General features: G+C 34.1%; 1 long non-coding RNA gene across 4 annotated transcripts; it reads left to right on the plus strand.

Moving 5' to 3' along the window:
- Positions 1-2,922: 2,922 nt before the first annotated feature.
- Positions 2,923-6,505, plus strand: LOC128554166 (uncharacterized). 4 transcript variants are annotated; one of them, XR_008369534.1, is made up of 5 exons: positions 2,923-3,032; positions 4,063-4,181; positions 4,705-4,842; positions 5,217-5,313; positions 5,760-6,505. It is a non-coding gene; the product is annotated as an uncharacterized LOC128554166 (long non-coding RNA). The 4 variants fall into 4 exon arrangements; XR_008369533.1 differs by having other exon boundaries at positions 4,063-4,146; positions 4,700-4,842; positions 5,760-6,503; XR_008369532.1 differs by having other exon boundaries at positions 4,700-4,842; positions 5,760-6,502.
- The last annotated feature ends 17,935 nt before the right edge of the window (positions 6,506-24,440 follow it).

Raw genomic sequence — 24,440 nt, forward strand, 5'->3', positions numbered from 1 at the left:
TAGCCCGATCATGTATTTGAATAGGGCTAACATTTTTATTTTCATTTTTTACTGAAATTATTATGGCTGCATAAACTTTCTAAAGAAACATGACATATTTTTTCTCTTTTTTTTTTGCCTAGATTTCAAAGACTGCTTGGGTCTTGATCACGTTTTTATGACACATAAATGTTCATTCATGCTTGTGAGTTGTAATGCATTTCTGAGTAACAAGTAACCTTTTGTGAAAGATCCAAGATAAACTTCTTTAGTCCGACTTGTCTAAATAATAGGCCGTTTCGGGACAGCGGTAGGAAATCCCCAATGAAAATCCGTTGGGTACGTTTTCTGGTAGACAAGCTTACTGTCGCTGAGTGGCTGCTTCTTAATTTCTGACTTGTTTTTGACCGTCACAATGTAAAACAAGCTGTATATATCGGATTAGTTCGACTAGTTTTCTGGTAGTGGTACATGTACAAAGTATTTGTAATGGTCACTTCTCTGATAATGAATTTATTTTGACATTGAAGCATAAACTTGCCTCACGACATTTTACGAAGGAAGTGGCTACGATTATGGTACCGTAATCCTAGTCTTTGATTCTAGGATTACGGAAGTTCCGTATTCCTAGACAACCCTGTGAGGATTGTTTCTGAAAAATAGTATCATTGGCAGTTTGCTGTTAAGCGAAACCGGTGTCAGAGTAGATATCTCCTCGCATCTGTTACATCATTTTTCAAAATAACTTATTCCGTTTTGGTATATACGTGCACTATTTCTTGTAGCGAACTAATCGTACTATTTTTGCGGGAATTTATATAAATACGCGCAGCGACGCCATTGTTGTTTACTATACGTAGGGAAGAAGAGCACATATACCCAATTAAGTACTGTATACCTCTTAATGAGAAGAGAAGTAAGTAAGTATAATTTAATCGTAATGTGAACAGTTTTGCTTTTTAAATGTTGATGATCCTATCGCAATATTCATTGCTATATCCTTGACTAGCAACAAACCACAGGACAGATAACTCTTGCAAGCGCCTGATTCACAGTTTCAAAAATAATGTGACCCCAATACAATTTAAACGCTCGAAAACGCTTTTTCAACCAATTCAACCTGCTTAGTGTGTTGCATAGCAGGTATCCAAAAAAAAAGAAAAAACTGTATGATTTTTAAGTCGGGCAAGTATGGAGAATGGAGATTATGCACTGTTTTCCAAAGTGAAACTGAAAGTAGCCCGATCATGTATTTGAATAGGGCTAAAATTTTATTTTCATTTTTTACTGAAATTATTATGGCTGTATAAACTTTCTAAAGAAACATGACATATTTTTTCTCTTTTTTTTTTGCCTAGATTTCAAAGACTGCTTGAGTCTTGATCATGTTTTTATGACAAATAAATGTTCATTCATGCTTGTGAGTTGTAATGCATTTCTGAGTAACAAGTAACCTTTTGTGAAAGATCCAAGATAAACTTCTTTAGTCCGACTTGTCTAAATAATAGTCCGTTTCGGGACAGCGGTAGGAAATCCCCAATGAAAATCCGTTGGGTACGTTTTCTGGTAGACAAACTTACTGTCGCTGAGTGGCTGCTTTTTAATTTCTGACTTGTTTTTGACCGCCACAATATAAAACAAGCTGTATATATCGGATTAGTTCGACTAGTTTTCTGGTAGTGGTACATGTACAAAGTATTTGTAATGGTCACTTCTCTGATAATGAATTTATTTTGACATTGAAGCATAAACTTGCCTCACGACATTTTATGAAGGAAGTGGCTACGATTATGGTACCGTAATCCTAGTCTTTGATTCTAGGATTACGGAAGTTCCGTATTCCTAGACAACCCTGTGAGGAATGTTTCTGAAAAATAGTATCATTGGCAGTTTGCTGTTAAGCGAAACCTGTGTCAGAGTAGATATCTCCTCGCATCTGTTACATTTTCGAAGATTAAAGTCTCTTGTTTGAAAATACGGATTAAATTCAACCCAGTTTTAGTTTGTTCATGAGTATTAGTGTTTTACTTATTAAAGCAAGTAAGTCATACCAGTATATTATGACTTTTTTGGATTTGTAATGTCTTTGTTTTCCTGATACGGGTTTGGCTTAGAATGACGACAACTCATAAAATAAGTCATCCCAAAAAGCCAAATTAGTAAGACTACAGTCCGACTTGATACCTTAAGTCCGTTTGGATAAGTCATCTCAGTTTCCTGAGTTTTGCTTTTGCAGTGTTTTTTTTTTTTTTTCTTTTTTTTTTTTTTTTTTTTTGCAGTTTGTGTTGACTGTAAATTTGTTTTAATTAATTGTAGAATGGTATTGTTGATGACATAAAGGGCTTGGTTCACTAATGTACGTAAATGGCACCGATATTTAGCCATATTATACATTACTTATTCTACATTGATACATATGCTGTTCGTAAAAAGTAAACACAATGCTTCATATATAAGTAATAAATGTTGAAAAATAATGTGTTTTTGTGTTTATATATTACTCCAAACATGCACCACTTTCCAAAAAATATGTGATTTTTCCATGAAATTTGCGACTTTATTTATGATTTTCGCCTTGGCGGCATCCTTTACCAGTCTTAATATTTTAACCAATACTTCGTACATGGAAAACCAACAAAAAGTGCAAAAATCATCGCTGGTGAGCAATGCCGCCATATTCAAAAACGAAAAAAGCGTCCGTCTCAGAGACACATTTTTATCCGAAATTACACAGCCTCGATTTCGGTTAAAAATGACGTGAAGTTGACGTCACTTAATTAGATATTTGTTTTCATTAATTTGTTTTTCAAGCAACAGCCATTAGAGCTAGTGTTAAAATCAAAAATATCGGACGAAGATTTTTAAGTTTAAACGTTTCAACATTTAGTGAAATATCACAACCTAATGAGTGAATTAGCGACTTGTTTCCCTTTGAAATCAACACGCCATTATCGGTGGATACATGTCTGAAACTGGGTCCGAGAATACATGCAGTTATTGCTCTGAATATACGCGGATATTTAAAGTGCATGGCGGATTTGATAATTGTTATGGTAAGTGTTAATTTTCATTATAAATTTATTCGTAATTGGAGGCTAAACAAAATGGACAGACCGCTTCGTTTGTTGACTTATCGAAGATACAACTTTGCAGTGAAAAATAGCAGTGTTGACATTGACATTTCGATTCGACTGTCTGCTGTCAAATAGATCTACTTTTGATATCATTCCTGTGTATTTGTAAGTTTTCATGATGGCAGAATATACTTGTAGCCAAGACCTTCGGGCATCTACTATGTTAAGTAGGCCTACATTCTGTATGAAACTTTCTATCTAGAATTTGTAAAGAGGTAAATGAACTGATGAACAGGAATGCGCTATTCCAGAAAATATCCACCCCCCACGGTGGAAGCAGTTTTTTCGGAGAAAATTACACCCCCCCCCTTTCCTGGAGACATTTTACCCCCCCCCCCCCACCTCTCCCCCTTCCACACCCCGGTTACCTGAAAATACCCCCCTCCCCTTCCTCCCAATAGGATCCCTCCAAATACCCCCCCCCCCCACTCCCCTCCTCTAGAGTTATTTTTAAAATTTATCCCCTCCCCCTTCCACACCCCGGTTACCTCAAATACCCCCCCCACTTCCTCCAATAGGATCCCTTCAAATACCACCCCCTCCCCCCCCCCCCCCATTCCCCTCCTCTCAGGTTGTACCAAAAAAACTGCTTCCACAGGGAGGGGGTGGATATTTTCTGGAATAGCTCAATATTACAAGATATTGTACATTGTTTAAACTGTCACAGATTGTGAACAATTTAATAATAACATGGTCATTATGCACAGTGGAATCTATGAAAATTGAAAGTTATAGTACAGTAACACAGGAAAAGTGGTGTTTTTAAATTGTCACTTTTTGTTGTAATTTTATAGCAACCCTAAATAGACCCCCTGAACATTTCTTAAAAAAATCTACATGCAAATTACAATAAAAACTACTTTTTTCATTCTCACTACTGCCATTACTGGTAGTCAGCATGCTGGTAGGCTACTAAATAAATGTGAAATTCTTTTTTTATATTTTTCAGGATAACCTCCAGCAGTAAGAAATATAAAGGCTCACTGCAGTTTTGAGTGCTCAACAAGTATTGACCCCATACTATGCTCAGCAAGTAGGACCCTTGTATTTCTGTGAATCCTCAGGCAGGTATAAGATTTTGAAGTTAGTGTTTACATTCATATCAGTGTCAGTATCCTCAAATGCACTTTTTCAATATCAATTTTAACTATGAAATTCCTATATCACTAAATTAAATTCCATAGTTTTCAAACAAATCATGACTCTATGAATAAAAGCTTCAGGCCTGCAGTGCACATTTTACATTGGAATTATAGTGACACCTTTGCAGAAATTTTGTCAAGTAAAATTATCTAAAGGAAGTTATGTTTTGTTAAGACTTGATATTACTAATTTCTATGGGTTTTTTTCCACTGAACTTTCTGTAAATCCCTGAAATTAGGTTGAAAATTCTGCATTGCTTTATAATAAAGATGCTATATCATAAGCACTGTGAATTGGAATTCAATTAAATTTTGATAAATACAAGTTAATGTTAAGCAATATCTATAAGAAAGGATGAACTGCTTGGTCAGTGTTGATTCACTCAATTTTTGATGAGAATTTAATACATTTCTTATAAACTGTTCTTGTTTTTGTATGAAAAGTACAGTACTGCTGTTGGAAGAGGAGCAAACAGTGTGGTATCTATGGTCCACCATCACTTCAAGCATCATGGCTATGGAGAAAAGAATGTTTCATTACATATGGACAATTATAGTGGACAAAATAAGAAAAGTGTTGTAATAAGGTAAGAATTCCCAATAAATAAAGAAATATTTATTAAGCACACAGAATTTGATGTTGAAATATTTAAATTTACAGTGTGTTCTTACACTTCAGTTTGGAAAGTCACTAGTTTCCAGTTTATATATATAATGTGCATAATTTTATCTAAATGAAAAATAATATCTCCACTGATAAACATTGAATTACAATTTGAATATTGCATAATTACGCAACATACTGTATTAAGACTTAGGTGTGTATGTAAGAAAATAAACTGTGTAGCTGGCATTTATTTGTTTTAATAAAGTGATGCTATGTTATATTCTAAGGACTCACTACTGCTACTTAGAAGTTTTTGTTTAAGAATTCATTGTTTAAATATACCCGTTATTTTAGCTATGGAATGTGGCTTGTTATGATGGGTCTACATGATGACTTGGAGTACAACCTGATTGAGACCCGGCATACAGAATTCAGTCCTGAACATGTTTAGGTATATTTGGCTTGAGCCTCTTTAATCAGTTATGTTTTTATTAATAATCAAGTATTGATAAAACTTGCTGCAGAGATCATGTCTGTAAAGAGGCCACTTACATTAAAATAACACAGTTTCTGTTTATGTTTGTGTTGTTAAAGAGTGTCTAGCTCACTGCAAGCAAGTTAATCAGAAATAACATAATTCTAATAAAGTAACTGTTTTTTCTTAACCAGGTTAAAGAACTATTTGTTAAAATGAGATCAAAATCATGGCCTGTACTTGATGTAGAATATGTGCGATGGTTGAATTTTTTCATGAAAAGAAGTTATTACTGTAATAAAATTCAAAAATGTTATTTAATGTAATTATGTGTGGGATGTCTTTTGGAATGCTGTTGTTCAGGATTGATGAAAAGGTTATGCGTTCTTTGTCTTAAATATTTGATACATTTATCATTACAGAATGTCTTCTGCATGACCTGGTATAGATAGTATTCTTGAAGGATTATAACTTCAACACAGAGACGGAGATTAATATTTTTAGGCAGGGGGTTGGCATGACAGGCAAATTCACCAACTGTATTACCATTTCTGAGCTGGATGCCAGTCGACAGTGTTATGAAATAGCGCCCCTTTGCAGCAACAGCAATGTATGCTCAAAACCAGCAGTGTCAAAGCCATTAAAATTGATAATTCAAGTCATTTAAAACGAAGAATGACTGGGTGGAAAAAAAGTGTTTAACATTTAAAGTAATACAGAGGAAGAGCTCTGAAATTTTGAATAATTTGAAAGTGTTTTTGATTGTTTGAAGATGTACTAGACCCAAATTCCATATATTTGAAAAAGAACAAATGACACATATAGTTTATGTAAACATTGAATTAACAACTTTATGGTGTCAACAGTACTATGCATTTGTTAAATATTGACTCACTATATACATGTAAGGCTGAACACAGTATAAATGTGAAATTCCTCTAAAACACTGGAAGATTTTTCAACAATAATTGTAACATATAATAATGTCTATTTGTAACAGTAATGTACATTTTTTTTTTCATTACGACAGTTGGATTATATAGATCTACGAATATTTTCTGCTGTATTCAAACTGCATGTAATCATTTCTGTCAGCCAGTATCATGTTTATTTTCCCTTTTCATGAACAATTAATTTAACCCGTCTTGAAAGCACAATATATGTATAATTTGTGAACATACATTGGATTATTGTGGAAACAATTTAGTTTTTGTATGCAAATTATATATTATTGCCGTTAGTATTATCTAACTCTTTTAATATGATCAAGACATTTAATAAGGCATTTTTCTTAAACTATTACTGTGTGTTAAATGAGATTATGTAGTATTATGTTTACGGAATTAACTGAGTAACTAAGGAAACATTTTTCTGTTGTCCTATATTATGTCTTGAAAAAAACATTGTTTGAAGAACACTTTTCAGTGGTGCATTTTTTTAATTTTTACATGTAATGGTAAATGCTGAAAGTGTTCTACAATAACTTAGCAAAAACGTCATTGTTGTCTCATTGAAGAATATACTGCAACTCCATTGTAACCATAGCAACAGAAATATATTGTATTATTTATGAATAATGATCTTCACAAACAAATTACATATGTTATTTTTCTTAAAGAATGACCTAAATTGGTTTTATTCCATAAAAAACAGACATAGCAAATATTCTCATTTTTTTTCCTCCGTTTCCATGGCAACCATATATTTTTTTGCCTCAAATTATAGGCGTTGCTTAGGGTTATATCTTAGCATATCTGAATTTTAATTATACGTTCTGATGTAATTGTTATAAGAGATTTTCGTGTTTCCATAAAGAAAACCAATCGGTTGCCATGGCAAATGAATTTAAATATGAGATTTTGCATTCTGAGTTGTTGATCATTCATTATAATAATATTTCAACAACATTTGATGTTGTGCCATTTTAACCTATAAGTGAACCAAGCCCTTTATGCCAATTATTTCACCCACTACTATCACAAAAGCTTTTAATATGGTGTGGCGGGTAATACGGCGCAATGACGTCACCATTGAAATTACATGTACATGTAAATACATGTTTGTGGCAACTTGGCTGAATAAAATGCGTTTAGGGAGATACAAAACAGCAAATGGTCGGCCATAGAAATTTTAAGCAAGTGTTCATTTTACACGTAGCACATCTTTAGACTTTGGAATGGAATTGATCATACGCTTCATATACAACAAAAAACGTGCATACCATTGTATTATACAGTGCAAATGGGTTTGATTAGATTGGAATTATTATAATTTGAACATCGGATACTTTATAGGAATCAAGTTTTCAGTCAGAAATTTAAAATCTGATAAATAATCCTAATTCTAATAAGCACTTCAATATTTTTAGCAAATCAAAAAGTCTTAACTGCATTATATTACTGGTTACGGGGCTATAAGACCTCTATAAGATAAATATTTCTTTTCAACACACAAAGAAACAAGACAAAAACAATCTGAATATGTAAATACATTCCTATGATATAGAATTCATATGCAATGTAGATACCAGTAGTTTGTCACCATAGGTTCAAAAAGTGAATAAGTCCTTCTTTAAGTCAAAGCAGCTTTCCACTTCTTGTGTTGAGGTCATGAGTTAAGCTTGGCTACAAATACTGTACAGTCTATTTGATGCAAATCGTTTAATAATATATGCAATCGTGACGTAACGACAGAATCACACGTTAAAGTGCGTTGAAATATCTCCGATGCGGCAATTACATGTCAGTTAAATTGATGAAATCCTGTGGCTTAATATTTCTCAAGAAATATGGTGTGTAATTTCAAACTTTTTTTTGAGAACTTCATAATTTACCCTTTAAATTGAGTCATAGCTACTCTGGTGTCCGGATGAAGTTGATGACCAGAGGTTTCTGATCCGGCCATTTCTAAACACTTTTTTAATCAGGTTCAACTCACTGCTTGCTTTTAACATAAAAAGTAGGCATCATATTGGGCAACATGAAGTTATAGTTATGAACATACGATCCTTTTTTAGGAAAAATGATGCTCATTTTTCAGGGATGGGGAAAGTAACAGTTGTTTTTCAGTCATTTGACAGTAAAGTAATTTGAAATTTTGGTAAGATGTTTGATATAAATTGGACTGAAAATTGAAAAAGCTATTACGTAGTAAGTCACTTATTTTCATGGTTTTTTTTTTTTTTAGTTCCTGTGATACTCAGGCTGTATAACCTCAGATCCCCTTCCTAAATTCCAGTTTGTTTAGTTCTGCCCATTGTTTTCTCGTTTGGGGCAAACCCATTATTTTATCTGGGGACCAAACGCCGCTCTTCATGGAATTACACGCGTCAACACGTGTATCATTGAAGGTTCCATATTCACCGCCGTTTGAATACATCTGCGGATGTCTCTAAATTGCTTTTTGTACTTTTAGCATGTGTATATGTTGAGTTCTGCTCAACCCGGGGCTAGAGGGCGTGGACGGTAGCATGCATTTCCACTACCGTCCATGAACAGGCTCAGTCAAACCGAGCCTGCAACATTTTCGTTTTTGTCTTGTTGAGCGACCTTTGAAGTTTCCACTTTTTCTATTTTATAATCACAGCAGCGTTGTTTGTGCCGTGTGGCGGCCGTAAAAAGTCTCCCCGTACATTCAATCAGGGCTGTTATACTTCGATCTTCTCAGATCGTCCAGCACGATTTTTAGGTCATGTTATCGGTACTGTTTAGTTTCTCAACATGACCATTTCGGCCTGGGTGGTTCCAATACTCCCGCTTTTATTGCCTTGGGTATTGTATAATCACCCCTTGGATATGGTGCTGCTTTTAATTTTGTCTTTTGACAGTTTCTGTGATACGCAGGCTCAATAACCTCAGATCCCCTTCCTAAATTCCAGTTTGTTTAGTTCTGCCCATTGTTTTCTCGTTTGGGGCAAACCCATTATTTTATCTAGGGACCAAACGCCGCTCTTCATGGAATTACACGCCTCAACACGTGTATCGTTAAAGGTTCCATGTTCACCGCCGTTTGAATACATCTGCGGATGTCTCTATATTGCTTTTTGTACTTTAAGCATGTGTAAATGTTGAGTTCTGCTCAACCCGGGGCTAGAGGGCGTGGACGGTAGCATGCATTTCAACTACCGTCCATGAACATGCTCAATCAAACCGAGCCTTCAACATTTTCGTTTTTGTCGTGTTGAGCGACCTGTGAAGTTTCCACTTTTTTCTATTTTATATTATTTTCATGGTTTATATTATAGTTTTTTTTTTTAATGTTTGACGTAAAAGGTAAAAAATTGCTTGTTCTGGCCACGGGGGTTTACGAAAAAAAATCGCTATTTTAAATCATGATAATGAAATATTTTCAAACAGCTTATTGTAATTGATATGGTATTAGAGTAATCTAGAACAACGCAACATGTTGTCTAAAATTACACAGAAATAATACAAAAGTTGTTTGAGAAATTTAGAAAACTCAGTAATCTTTCATCACTTGTTGTTGTCGGTTCTTTTCCCGCAGAACAAAATTTCATAAGAATTTTGAGGAAGAAAAAGAAAATTGTGAAGTTGATGATTTTTATGTTTTGAATTATTCACCTTTACATTCCAAATACGTTAAAGCCCTTCTCCGCGGCTATTCAAATTCTATTGTGTGTATGCAACCCATGATTACAATAGGTAACAGCTAACGGCCACACACCACACCTTAGCACACAAAACCGCATATAAAATAGCCTCTATTTTAACAGGGGCCACTGTTGATAATCAGGATGTTCATGCTTTTTCAGTGACAATTTAAGGTTAAAAGTTAGGACTGGAGCAGGTCTCTAAATAAATTATTTTTAGATATAATGTACCTGTAGGACAAAAGTGCTTTTTTATTGAGATGTGTTTAGTAAAAATTATATTGTTACTTTTAGATGGCAAACATCAGTACTGTCTTCAGTGACCGGGGAAAGGGACCACACAAACAGAGCGCTGAAAGTCAGAGATGTAGCTGGTGATCAGCCTGTTAAGTACAGGGCAAAGGGATGACAGCAAGAAGTCATCACTGATGACTGTTGATAGTGATGGCAAAAATTTCTAAACTTTAAAGTAAGTTTGTGAATTGTCTCTTTTGTATTTCAATATTTTGTTAGATGAATTCTTTATGGTGTACAATAAATTCAACAGTTACCTGGACATTGTATTTGAAATACCTCAATGGAATTTTGGAACTATATCCTAGCCGTATGGTTTTCCAAGTCTGTTCATAAATCTTACTCAAAATATTCGCAGATGAGTGACCACTTTTGTGTAATATAGGTGGGCACAGCCCTGAAGTGACTGTTGTTGTTGTTACAAGTTCAACAAAGGTTTTTATATCTGCACCGATAGAGGAGCCAGCAGATCTGAAAGCAGAGGGAGTCAGTCTGCTCATCCCTCAACCCACTAAATAGTACCCATCACTACAACATTGGCATCCCCGCTGAAGAAGAAAGTATGAATTTTAGGGAAGATGGCAAAGGTATGGATTAACAAACCAAAAAAAAATCTGCAATTTATTGTGTACATTTAAAACAGTTTCACTTGACCAGCATTGAACCATGGCCATTTTAAGAAAACAGTAATATTTTTCATCTAAATATTGGTATTTTGACACTTCTACATCATATGATATCTTGTAATCATGTAAAATTGTTTTGACACAGCTAGATCAAGAAAGAAATATATTGGTTGGTGCTAGGATTGGACCACACAAAGGAATGAAACATTATTCACCAAAAAACTATTTGGGCCCCATTAAGTGGCCCTGAAAGTTGTTCTGCAGTTACGATGTGAGGATGAATTCCTTTGTGCCTTAAACACATTTTGTTTCACAATATTTGAATATTTCTGTGGAAACAATGAATTTGCAGCTAGAAACATATTTGTTTTTCAATATTCTAGCATAAAACTGATGTCTTTGCCACTTCTCGGGTGTGTGTTAACAGAGAGATTCTCGCGTTTACATGTTGTTATAACACCCTTTTATATACGCTTCTGTGGCAATGCGTAAATGTCATTCGGCCCCAAAACGGATAATTCAAAACGAAATGACGTCAATGTAAAAAACAACTCGGACATTCCCGCGCATTTCGCGGAAATTCAATGACGTTGAGTGAAATTGTATTCATTTATCAGTTTTTACGCGTTTTATGCTGTTTTTGTGCTGGCCAGTGATATTGTCAGTGCAGATGACATAGATACAGAAATGGAAATGTTGTCCGGCCGCTTCACTTAAATTAAAAAAAATGGCAGCCAAGTCCTGTCCGAAATGAGTTTCTCTAAAAAAGAAAAATATATGTCTGTTTTAAAGCTGCTTGCCAACATTTTTTGGTGATGAAACACATTCCTAAAAATTACTTGTTTTAAAGGAAGGATGTTAATAAAAATATATGATATTTTGAATGATTTTAAAGACACTTTACATAAATGTTCACCACATTTAGAAGACATGCAAAGGTCATGAAAGAACCCCAATTATAAGTAGTCTATGTTGATTGTATATACTAATGACACAGTATTTAAAAAGTTTCAAGGCAAAAAATGTGTCAACTTGTAGTGCTTGATTTCACCTTGTACTCCAGAAGAACTTGCACGTACTATTTGTTTGGTTTTAACATGTAAAATTTGCATTAGATTATATTTATCTTGCATGTAAGTTGATTATTTTTAATGATCTTCATTTACTTGGTCTGTGGCATCCTTTAATGAGGTCCCAAGTTTGTTGAAATTGGGGCACCTGGTCCCTTTAAGGAGCCGCTAGAGCTAAAAATAGAAATACCTTTAACAATTTTTTTCTCATAAACATCTTGATAGATCTTCATAGAACTTCATCTGTAGCATTTTAAAAATAGATTAATATATTTAAATGTCTTCTTACCATGCACCGCATGATGGATATTCATTAAACTGTCTGTTGCATCATTAAATGGTGATGTCCAAAATTTGTTCAAATGGGGGTAATTACTGATAAGCCCATTTAAGGGGCTGCTAGATCTATAAATAGAAACACTTTTTAAACAACTTCTTATGAACTGCTTGATGGATCTTCATCAAATTTTGTCAGTTGCATCATTTAATGGTCCTCATGAACTGCTTGATAGATCTTCATCAAACTTGGTATGTAACATAATTATATGGTCCTCTCCCAATTTGTTTAAATGGGCATTTAGCTCCTTTTACTGGCTGCTAGAGCCTAAAAGCTTAGGAACACTTTTAAAAATCTTTATTTTTTTCTTCCTTAAATGTAATACTTTGTCACAAGCAGGATCTATTTAGGTCAGTCGGCCTAAGGTGAGCGATTTAGTCCAGCTTGGGTCCCTTGTTTAAATCTTCTTGTCTGAAACTGCATGAAGTAGGCTTTTGAAATGTGTTTTTTTTTTTTGCATTGCCTAGTGGTCCTCTACCAAAATTGTTCAGAAACGCTGTAAGTGAAGTGTTTATCATTAATCCATTTTATTTTGATATAATGATTTTATGATACTATTTATAATAAGTTGTGTTTTAAGAAAGTTTATGCTGTTAGAAAAACATCACTTTTTACAAAAAAAAAATATGGACGTTCGGCTTCTGCCCACTAGATCAACGTCTTATCAGTTCTTGAAATAGAAAATGCTGCAGTTTTGTATACAAACATAATTTCTCCTAGAAGACACTGTAAAAAGAATTTGCTGGGAAATTATACAACACCGCCCTAATAAAGTCACAGAAAATGTTAATGTTGGATTTATTACATACATGTCCAAGGGGACATTAGACCCGTTTCAATATATTGTAAAATGCTCTTCAGTCATCTGTATTATAATGTATAGTATTTTTAGTTTGCTTATGCCCTCACCTTAAACGGGGTGGGGGAGGGGGGAGGTGGGGGGGGGGTGGGGAGCTATACAATGTTACCCCTGTCGTGTGTGTGTTTGTGTGGGTGTTTTGGAAAGGGTTGTGTTCTTGTCTGGGCCATAACTTTGACATGCATGGTCCGATTACAAAATAATTTCACACAGGTGATAAGCATGGATAGATAATGTGTCATGCGCAAAAACTGGGTCTAATGTCAATGTCACAGTTCTTGATTTAACTCGGCCAATTTTCACTACATATATACTGGTAATGTGGTCTTCATATCCAGTCCATAACTTTGACATGAATTGTCCAATTTCAAAATAATTTGACACAAATAATTAGCATGGATAATGTGTCATGTGCAGAACCAGGTCCCTAGGTCTAAGGTCAAGGTCACACTTAGAGGTCAAAGGATACAAGAATAAAAACCTTGTCCGGAGCATTTCTTCTTCATGCATAGAGGGATTTTGATATAACTTGGCACAAATGTTCACCACCACGAGACGGAGTGTCATACGCAAGATCCAGGTCACTAGGTCTAAGGTCAAGCTCACACTAGAGGTCAAAGGTCAGACACAAGAATGACTTTGTCCGAAGCATTTCTTCTTCATGCATGGAGGGATTTTGATGTAACTTGGCACAATTATACACCATCATGAGACGAAGTGTCATGCGCAGTTCCCTTCTTTAGAATTACTTCCCTTTGTTGTTACTTTAAATAGCTTTTATTGCAACTTTTTCATTACTAGTCGTAGGGAAAAATCAAGACCACTTTTTTGTAGTACAACAAGCATGCTTAATCCAATTATGAGGTGTATTTTGACCAATCTCTACCTGATAAAGATTTTTGTGTGGACTTTCATTTTTTTTTTTTTTTTTTAAGATTAACTTCCGTTAGTTGTTACTATGAATAACTTATATTGTAACATTTTTATAATTGACCCTAGGGAAAAAACAAAACCACTTTTCTGTGGTACAACATAGATGTTACTCTCCAATTTTAGGTGTATTTTATTATATATAAGGTATCTCTACCTGGTAAGGAGTTTTTTTTGTGGACTTTAAAAAACAAAAGACTTACAATGATTACTAAACAACCACAAAATTAGCATTCCATTTGCAAATACAGCTGCTAGAGTAAACACATTTGCTTTGACGGGCATATATTGTGACATTCTGACACTCCTGTTCCCTGTTAGCTTTCATTCCGTCTTTTTACAGTAGCCATATAGAAAAAAACATCATAGCTATACTGTTCATGAAAATTAATAAAATTTAGCAGTAAACTACCTCACTACTGACTTATTCTTTCTTCCACATCTTAAAACCCCTGATGCGGACCACAACTAAACGGTTCTTCAAAGCTTTCCCTAAAATTAATACTTTCAGACACTAACTTGTCAGGAACTTTAGCCTTCAATTATAATATGCCTGGCGGGGGGATTAGCTATGTGCAACATGGCTCTTGTTATAAATGAAATAAACTATATATTTAAACCTGGTTACAAATCAATTTTCAGACAAACATTTTTATATAATTTATATCAGGTCACAGCCTGCTGATGAAGATCCTCAGTTTATTATACAGAGGTCAGGCTTGAGCTATGTGCTGATTCAAAAGATGCTAATGACAGTGGATAATCCATTCTGAGTTGTTCTATGACTATTCACCAACCTTTCAAAACACTGATGGAACTGAAGGCAGTACATGTACTGGTGTCTGGCCTGTGATTTCAACTATAGACTATAGTATGTATTGACTAAGGTAGTCTCAATGTTTCCTAAATTTGCAAAGTTTATTATAATTCAAACCATGCCTAAGATTTTAATTTTACTCAAAAGGAAATAAAGGAGAACAATAAATAAAATCATGCTTGCAACATCATACAGAAACCAAATTGATACCCTGAATGGAGGCATTTCATTTACAACCATTTGAAATGGATCAGTCTGATTTTGACCAAGTATTGGTTTGGTTTGAAACTTTCACTTATGATAATTTGCATGCCTAGCTCAGAATATAAAGCACTAGACTATGAATCAAGAAAGCTCGTAAGTTTGATCCTTTGGCTATGCATGCAATATCTTTAACAGTTTGAGAGAAGAACTTGTCTTAGTCATTTGTCCACCATTTCTTACTCATTTACAATGGGAAGTTGTCTGTGAGCATAAGTCATTTCTAGTAAAGAATACAGGAACACTTAAAAGGTTAACAGAACACCATTACATGACTGAAATACTGTTGCAAAATTGAATCATATTTAAACAATAAACAAAAGAAGGAAATTTTGCTCCATAAATGCATAACAAAAATAACATTTGTGATAGTGTACTGTATATTATATGGAAAAAAACAATTCCTTTTCAGATTGATGTATCTCCTCCTGATGTATCTCCTTGAATACAATATATCTGCCATGTGAAAGGAACAAGCTGCAAGATATACTGTGGCCTATGTAAAAACATTGTATTTAAAGAATATAAGAAATCTGACACTAAACTACTGAAAAGGTGCACAGGGGACATTTTTACGTGTATAGACTTTCATCAAGATTCTGAGAAAATTGATTTATTAAACAAAAATAGTCATACTGTGTCTTCAAAGCGGAAAAGATTAAGATCTTAGGAAACATTAGGACTCAAGAAAAGTAATGGGGTAATGAAACTGTAGTGTTCAACATTTAAATTTAAAAACACACTGTTGAAAACTAGCCAACATGTAATTGTCACACTTTTTTGGGTGCACAGGGGACACAATTAGCTATATAATTTGATATAACTTTAACCCTTATGCCCTTGCTAAATTTCTATAATGAACCTGTCCATTTTACAATTTGGACAGTATTATTAAGTGTTAAAAGGGGTGCTAACCAAAAGATACTGACTGAATGGCGAACAGTGCAGATCAAGATCAGACTGCACTAATGTGCAGGCTGATCATGATCTACACTTGTCGCAAAGGTAGGACCAACCATGAACAGCATGATAAGGGTTAAAACTGCTTGAGCCATTCAACTGAAATTGCAAACATTTGTTGACTACATTGATTTGATATATGTAATTTGCCCCAAAACATTTTATAAAACTGAACTGAAATAAAATAAGGTGAGAGAGAAGAAAAAAAGCTTAATTATTTAAAAAAAAAAAGGCATTATCTTTGTTTACATTACATTTAAATGTGGCTGTCAGGTTGTTTGTTAGAAACATAAGACACATTAATTTCTTGTTTTCAAATTTTAATTATTGCATTTATGTGTCAAAGATTGGCATGGGTGAAAATGTTACTGTAAATATTAAATCAGTTTTTATTGATTAACTCCCTTTTTGGCTTGTGCAGTATAAAGTCATGTGCATCATTGAAAGTATATGTAGTACTTTTCTAACCAACTGATAAACATTCTATTTTTGAAAAGTTTGTTGCATAAAGTTATAGGAGTCTTTTTTTGTATGAACTTTACATGGTGTAGGCCTTTAAGCTGTTTATTTTAAAAAAACACCTTGTATTTTTGATAATTTCTTATGTAATTAAGTCATTTCTAATGTTTTCTTTTTTAATTGACCCTGAGTGGCAGTTCTTGTTAACTACAAAACCATCTACTATTATTGGTTAACTAATTATTGGAATAGTGAGCATTTTAACATTGTTTCATCACAATGCACTCCTTTATGGGAATAGAAAGGCAATAGCACATTTAACTATTAAAACTAATTATTAAACTATGTCATTTGAGTGAAAACAGCCTTAGACACACCTGAAAATCAGATAAATTTGAAAATACAGTTTTAAAAATGTTTTTGGATTTAAGTTATAACATTTTCTTATTTTTATCTTCAGTTGGTTATAAATGCAACTGATTGTTTTTATCAACATCTGTTGTCAGGTGTGTTTCGTCCCAATTTAATTTTGTGACCCATACAGTGTTTCTAAGACTCATCAGTAAGAGAAACACCATCAACTTGAGTCAACGACATAACTTTTAACATGTGAACAGAAGTTAATTATAAACATTTTCAAAGGACCATAGTGAACTGGAACAGTAAATGAAAATTATAAAAGAAATGAAAACCTGTACACTTTGGCATTCCATAGTTCTTTTAAAAAATCAAATTTATCTGAGGAGACAGTGACAGTGAATATAAAATTTTACTTAAAATTATTGATGTAAATCTAAAACTTACTGGTAATATATTTATATCAATAGCATAGAGTTAAGATTTTCTGATATTTTTGGAAAGATTTGAAAAACATTGTACTTTAAATGTCCAACGAATATTTTAGATCAAGTTATGAAATGCCATATTTATTTATAAATGAATAAAACTGTTGTCAACTTATAAAAACATCTGTTAACTTTAATAAATTATACTTAAATATTTTTCATTGTTTTTGTGTCCATCAGTTTTTCTGCTTATTCAACTACATCATGCTATTTGCCACTTGCTAAATGTGAAATATCTCAGGTATAGATGCTAATAGTTAACAGCACTGCAAAATGCAGAACAAAATATTTCCAAATGCTTATTAATGAGTGATTACTTATAAACAAGCTGGTGTATAGAGCCGTATGTAACATCATGCCATTATGTAATAACTTTTATCACTTGACATGGTTAGAGACTAAACCTAAAATCTCCCACTGAAGTGGTGGGCCATCTACCACTTGGCTACTGAGGCCTATGATGCACATTTTACTCAATCTGTTCAATTAACTAGGTTCACAACATTGGACTGTGACTGTTTTATAAATTAGAAGCAGGGGAGTTTATTATGGTATTGGACTTGATTACCACAAAGGGGAAATTGTTTCAGCAGCTTGTTAGTTCAGTTGATAGTGCGCACAAGAATAAGTACTTCTAGGGACGTTACTGCACAAGTCAATATATCTCGGTACGAGAGTTTTTGGTACGGAACATAGGCACAGTAAAACGTCTACCGTACTTAATAAATATTGTCTTCAAAGTTGTGTAGCATTCAAGACGAGAAAGAAACATTTTAGAACAGTAAAAAGGTTTGAAAATGTTGTTCTTGTGGTAAATTAATTGCTGCATGTGTTTTAAAAGCGTAAACAGTGTCCCTAGCAACAATCGGCCATTTTAGTTTTACTTGGATTACTTCCCTTGAAATTAAGAACTTACCGTCTCTGACGAAGTTTGTTGTCATTCATGTCATGCTGGTGAACTCAACGTGAAACTGGCACCGACTACGGCGGCGGCGTATATTGTATCGTCGAAAAGTCTTCTTTGAGAAAAGCACTGAGACAGCTCAACCCTTGACTCAAGAAATCTGAGAAAAATTTCAGCGCGGAAGTTGAGATTTTACTGAGAGATTTTTAGTGCAAGCCAATCTGAGAAAAATCTCAAGCTGAGAATCAAAGTTGAGATTTTTCTCAGACTTGAGCTGAGATTTTGACTTGAGAACGTTAGTGAAAGCGGAGCCAGGTGCCCCTCCGTGCACTATTTCATCACGAGCGGGCACCTGGGTAGAACCACCGACCTTCCGTAAGCCAGCTTGATGGCTTCCTCACATGTAAGTAGACACACTAATTCCATATAAAATCTAAAATATACACAGCTACCCTAAGCACCCCTTATTTCTACATTGAAAAAATAGATAAGAATAATCAGTCTAAGGTCAACCATTGTGGTCAAGTTGTGACTACTATACGAGCAAATTTAATGTTTATAGTTGTGACATGTTACCAAGATTGTATTGAATTTTCCCAATTTTTTTATTGTTACTCTGTTACTCTATAATAAAATGATCACACTATGTACCCGGATAATCCTAACTCTGTTCAGCGACCCTAACTGAGTGCCAACATGGTTGACAGAAAGACGATGTATGTAGTTAATTTTCATGTCTTTTTTCATGTTTGGGCTATTCAAATCACTCTGCGTCCGTGGTCCGTCGCCCGTCCGTCCGTCCTTCCGTTAACAATTTCTCGTTATCGCATCTCCTCAGAAACCACCGGGGGAGTTTTGACCAAACTTTGTCGGAATGATATATTGGTACCCTAGTTGTGTCCCCCGGAAAATCAGACTGGTTCATCAATTTTTAGCTCGACTATTCATAGAATAGTAGGGCTATTATACTCGCCCATGAGTCGGCGTCCGCGTCCAGATTTGGTTAAGTTTTTGTATGTAAGCTGGTATCTCAGTATCCACTAATGGGAAATGATTGAAACTTCACACACTTGTTCACTGTCATGATATGATATGCAGTACAAAGGGTCAATAATTCAACGTTGCATTTTACAAAATTATGCCCCTTTTTAAACTTGTTATCGCATATCCTCAGAAACTACCGGGTGAATTTTGACAAAACTTCGTCGGAATGATATATTGGTACCCTAGTTGTGTCCCCCGGAAAATCAAGTTTTTGTATGTAAGCTGGTATCTCAGTACCCACTAATGGGAATGGATTGAAACTTCACACACTTGTCCACTGTCATGAGTTGATGAGCACTATGCATGTTCCATAACCCTATTTTGCTTTTTTTTTTAAATTATGCCCCTTTTTCGACTTTCGTATTCATTCAAGCGACAAGGCTGTTGAATAGTCGAGCGTTGCTGTCCACCGACAGCTCTTGTTTAGTAAGTTATGACCATTTGTTTATTTCTATAATTTACATAGATTTATATAGGGAAAAACTTTGAAAATCTACTTGTCCAAAACCACAGAGCCTAAGGCTTTGATATTTGGTATGAAGCATCATCTAGTGTAGACATTGTTTATATAGACTTATATAGGGAACATTTTTGAAAAACCTCTTGTCCAAAACCACAGGGCCTAGGGCTTTGATATTTTGTATGTGACATCATCTAGTGGTCTTCTACTAAGAGTGTTCAAATTATTCCCCTAGGGTCAAATATGGTTCCGCCCCTGGGGCTTACATGGTTTACATAGACTTATATAGGGAAAAACTTCGAAAATATTCTTGTCCAAATCAGAAAGGCTAGGGCTTTGATATTTGTACTGTAGCATCATCTAGTGGTTCTCTACCAAGTTTGTTAAAATTATCCCCCTAGGGCCAAATATGGCCCCGCCCTGTGGGTCACATGGTTCATATAGACTTATATAGGGAAAAGCTTTTAAAAACTTCTTGTCAATAACCTACAACATTCAAATTTGGACCACATGTATGGTTTTGAGTGGCAAGATGAACCTTGACATGAGTTGACCTTGATTTTGACCTAGTGACCTACTTTCACATTTCTGTAGCTACAACCTTCAAAATGTCCTACGGGCAGACTTTTCTGTAAATGAGGATCAATTTAGAAATGAAAATATGAATTTAAAATCAGAAAAAAACTAAAATATCTAAATTTCAATGGCAGATAATTCAAGATCAGGGCGAGAGAAATGTGCGTTTTTTTTTTATTTCTGTTTCAGGCTTCATTTGCAGACAGTATAAAAAGTTTATAGAAATTCAGTCAATTGAAAAGACCAGGACTTTGCGATATCATTTTGTCATGTTCATTGTTAAGGAAATTTGCAACAGTCTCTATTGACATGGGGCAAATTTTTTCTTACAGAAATAATGTCTTCTTTAAACATTTTACTGACAAGTAATCAAGTTCAAAATAGAAATATGAAATAAAACAATCATAAGAATCCTGCCTTGGTCATGAAATATCTGCTGTTGAAAGTCGAAAAATACTGAAAAAAAAGTCAAGGGCAGAATATTCAAGATCAAACCTTGGTACCTAAGATATGTGATGCATATTTCCGTTTAAATTTGGTTCTCAGTCGGTACATAAAGTTTAAAGATATTCTGACATAAGGAAAATGTTTGCCCTGTATATATATATATATATATATATATATATATATATATATATAGGCAACTATTGCATTTACACTGAACATGCACAAATCTTGTAAAGCATAAACAGTGCCAACAATGTATTGCATTTTCATAACATTTCTGTCTTCTTACTTGTAACTGGGTATCTCCGTTTTTCATTTGGCGTTCCATTAGATATAAACCGGCTTTATAGAATTTTACTTTAACATAATAAACATTAAAATGATATCTAAGTGAACTTGATAATGTATCGAACAATGCTAGATAATATAAAATGTCGCAAGCTTTATTTATTTGTCTTCATTTAAAATTGTTATTTATGTTTAGCTATTCCTTCACTACATTTAGTTTGGAGGTGATCTACGGTTTACTAAGAGCAGCGGCATGGAGAATATTTAAAGAAAAATGTATCAGAGCAGTATGAAAAATACAAATACATTGCATTTATATAGCGCAAAAATTATAAAATATTCTATTGCGCTTTATAATTACATAACACACATTTAACATATATGCATACAAAATATGAACAGGATTCTAGAACTTAGATTTAAAGATTTGGACATGTATAAATATTATTTTACACCACTTCTGATATTTTGTATTTTAACAAGACTACACTCATTGAAACTGCCTAAATAAATGTGTTTTCAGTTTTGATCTAAAGCTGGCTTCAGACTGAATGTTTTTCAGATAGCTAGGCAGATCGTTCCACCATTTGGGACCAACGACTGCCATAGATCTGTCTGCTAATTTTGTTCGCCGTCTAGGGATGTTAAAACTTTGTGATAAATGAAATCGGTAAAAAATAGACGCAGCACGTAGAATTCGCTTTCATGAGAGAACCTCCCTACCAAATACACTCATTGCCTGATCACTGTAAAATAAGTCCAATATCAAACCACATAAATCGACGCTTCAGAATTAGAAGGGCGTAAGTGGAAAATCATAGTTTTTGGTAAAACTAAAAATAATACTATCTATAACAGATACGCTCTTTTAATACTGTAGTCGTAAGTGGACTCTTCTGGTACAACATTTAAGTGCAGATACGCCCTTCTATTACTATGGTTCTGAAAACCGTTTTACTTACGCTCTTTTATTATTGGTGAATTTGGTCAACACAGCAGTCTGTTACAAAAAACATATTTTCATAGGATTATGGCCCTAGGTTTGTAGTTTAAAAATGTATAATTTATAAAAGGGCGTAACTAACACTTACGCCCTTCTTATTCTTGGGTGTTGGGGGGTGGGGAGGCTGGAGGGCGGGGATCTCATTTAATATTACTTTTTGCACGTAAAAATGACTATTTCATGATGGAGCTACATGTTACAAATCAAATGATACCATGTGGATATCATATTACATAGATTGTGTTTAGGATATTATTGGATTATACAGTTTTGTATTTTTAGTGTTGTTTTATTAAAGCTATATTTATCAAATCAGAATTTCATCAATGGTTTCAGTGAGAGAACTACGGAGTCGATGAAAATGATACACTTGTCGCCTTGGGTATCGTGCATTATTTTAAAATCTAGTGAATTTTCATCTACAGAATACACTTCCGCATAAATTTCCATTATTGACATATCATTGTGAATTACATCTTGTATTTTCACCTTATATCAAATACATGTTTCACTTCGGACAAACTATAAAATGGGAAAGCTTAGTCAAAACATTAAACAAAAAGGAAATTGGATTGCTTTACACGTAAGATAAGAGTACCTTTCACACATGAACTCGATATCTTACATTTTCGTTCGTGGCTATACAACTCATTAAAATATTGCGCTTGTGAAAGATATTTCAACCTTAGAGTGAAACAAACAAATATCATCTATGTCTGCTATTCTCAAGTTAAAACTCATCCTTCCATTGTATCGACTTGATAAATGTTATGATCTTTTGAAGGCAACCACACGTGCATATGTTAATATAGCTACGACTGTGTATATTGGTAAAAGTGTGCTCTGTTTTGTTGCAATTTTATTGCATATTGTATGATAACATTTGTACTTTTCAGATAATATCTTATAGTCATGCAATTCTCGTAATTATGTAATTCGGTAGAAGACATGAGCTTGCAACAAAAGAAAAACAAACAAACAACAACAAAAACAACAAAAACTATGTTTCTTCAAAAGTTTAGATTACTGTACTCGTTCAGCTATTTCTCATTATAAAAATAAGATAATTTCTGATCAATATTTACTCGAACCTTTTAACTACTGTGTAAAATATCAGTGGAAATAACCATTTCCTTCTATGTTTAAAATCTAACGCTTACTGCCAATTTCAGAAAAGCTCGCCGAATGGGCGTTTACATCAAACGCTGGTAGTAAATGACGTAGGTGTCACGCTAGTTATCGGTGAGAGGTTAATTTGATCACGCTTGTAGTTTGCTCCGCCCTAAAGTATTTTTTCTATTGATCGTAACGGGTTAGTTACAAAAGCAAAATATCACTGGTATTTATTTCAAGAGAGCTCTGATTCTGTTTAATAAATCTACATTCATGTGCAGCATATACACTTAAATCTATGTAGATTATAGATTTGAACATTGATGTGTATACATGTATTTATATAGCAACTCTCGACGAAAGAACACAAAACTGCTACCGCAAATTTTGTCTCGTAGGTTTCATGTATTTATTTTAAATTGATGTACATGTATCCAGTCTTCGTAAAATGTCCACGGATGTCGGTCATTGAAAATATCGCATACTCGATGTTGTCTTTACACATTGAACTATAAGTTTGTTTTCAGTTGTGAGAAAACAAACGCTGTAATAGATTATATTCATCCATTTATTTATTTAAAACTACATTCAGTATCTTGTCGAAATTAAACTGGAAGTTTTGTCCCTAGACTCGTGAACGTTTGGTAATATCTAGTACATGTATTAGTCAAAATAATTCGACGTTCAGATTGTTTTATATTTGTGACGGGCAATCTATGCGTCAAACTTTGAAGGACCAAAATAATGGAGGATAAATCACAGAACACAGTCATGTAAAGTTATTGGTTTTATCGTTTTGTGCATATTAGTGCATTAGTGTGTCAGCACGGTAAACGTTAATCATGTACAGTACATACATAGGTTTAAATCACCAGAAAATTCGCAATGTTGGATATTCTTTGATATTTTTTAACAAGTCAATGAGGAATTGAATCCCCTTTCGATGCATGTAAGTTATATTTGAATTTATGGCCATTTCGTGAAATAATCGGCATTTAAATGTATAGCATTTAAATCGTCAGGCAGCGATGAAAATTGCATCGGAAATTATTTTGGTATTTTGAGTTTTGGATAGGCCCCTATTGCCCATTTGAAAAAAAAAATCTCAGTATTTCCTAAGATCGCTTCAAATTAGTTGGACTAATGTGTGTAGTGCCCTTCTGTTTTAAAAGGCACATAGTCCTGTTGCAGCTTGTTGCAA

The sequence above is a fragment of the Mercenaria mercenaria genome, unplaced genomic scaffold (assembly GCF_021730395.1).
Source record: "Mercenaria mercenaria strain notata unplaced genomic scaffold, MADL_Memer_1 contig_4788, whole genome shotgun sequence".
NCBI classification, from domain to species: Eukaryota; Metazoa; Mollusca; class Bivalvia; order Venerida; family Veneridae; genus Mercenaria; species Mercenaria mercenaria.